This window comes from Amblyraja radiata, chromosome 1, assembly GCF_010909765.2.
Source record: "Amblyraja radiata isolate CabotCenter1 chromosome 1, sAmbRad1.1.pri, whole genome shotgun sequence".
In the NCBI taxonomy this organism is placed as follows: domain Eukaryota; kingdom Metazoa; phylum Chordata; class Chondrichthyes; order Rajiformes; family Rajidae; genus Amblyraja; species Amblyraja radiata.
The window spans coordinates 147,786,548-147,787,752 of NC_045956.1; the positions used below are offsets into that span (position 1 = coordinate 147,786,548).

Here is a 1,205-nt window from a genome sequence, read left to right on the forward strand (position 1 = left end):
ATAGTGATGACGACTCCAGATTAGTCCATATGCCACCATGTTTTGGGTGAGGGTAGTTTAAACATTAGCACCTAGCCTTAATGGAAGGTTCAAGTTAAGTAGCTGGAACAGCTGCTACTAACTCCCAATACTCTTGCCACTGTTGAATGGTAGGTAGATACCATTAATTGTTACAGGTTGTGTCATACTGACTCTCCTATGCCAAGTTAAAGATAAGTGGGTAGAGTGTTGAATACCAAATAGTCAACAGTAGAGGATTTATATTTCAAGGTACTGCAATACTGGTTGATGCGTGGAGTGGACGGAGCAAGCCCCTCCCCAGCTCCCTGTTCCAAATCAATTGATATATGGTCCCTTGATAAGGGAAGAGTCAAAATAGAACTAACAACAGCAGATACTCCGCTTGATCTTAGTCAAGGCTGAGAGCGATGGTTTCAATTGTAGATCTATCTGGATTGCATGACAAGCTCGGCTAAAAGAATAATAGCTGAAGCTGTGATAGCTATACCCATGGATTAGTCGTCGTTAATATCATTGGAACATGCCATGACAATAGTTCCTTAATATAGCCAAGGCTGGTTAGAATATCTGGAACCAGTTTGGCTGTAATAGCCATAGTCGATAATTAATACTGCCAAGTTATCTCCAAGTTTTTTGAATGGGTACTGAATAGTATGCATCTTCTAAGTTGATGTCTACCATTAAGTATGCTTGGAATGAAAGGTTGGCTGTTTCAATATTCCCAAGCGTGGCCTGGCGAGATACTCAAGTGGCAAGTCAATGACGGTGCGACATATACCATGTTGGGATTTTTAGAGCCAAAGGTTCATACTGGGTTTATTATGACCCCTTGATATCAATGATGGCGACATTACCATCTTGGTTAGTTGGTACCAAAGGTTCATATAGGCTTCTATATGACCCCTGTATAATTATTACCCCCAGTTGCTAGTCCCTCATGTTCTTATTAGTGGGAGGGTAGACCCCTAGGGTGCATGCTGTACTGGTATTGTATGGTCCCTGGGAAGGGACATATCAGATATAAACTGATAAGGCAGTTACTACTAATCTTAGCAAAAGGCCGAGCAGGATGGGATCTAATTTAATTTTATCCTTGAATGCTTTGTTAGTACAAACCCTTCATCTTTTGTGTGATGGCAGGAACCATACTTATCTTATTTCACTGTTGCTCCATGGTGTGTTCA

At 41.2% G+C, this 1,205-nt stretch overlaps 1 pseudogene; it reads right to left on the reverse strand.

The window, feature by feature from the left end:
- Positions 1-251: 251 nt before the first annotated feature.
- LOC116983421 lies at positions 252-430 on the reverse strand (annotated as a pseudogene).
- Positions 431-1,205: the final 775 nt, after the last annotated feature.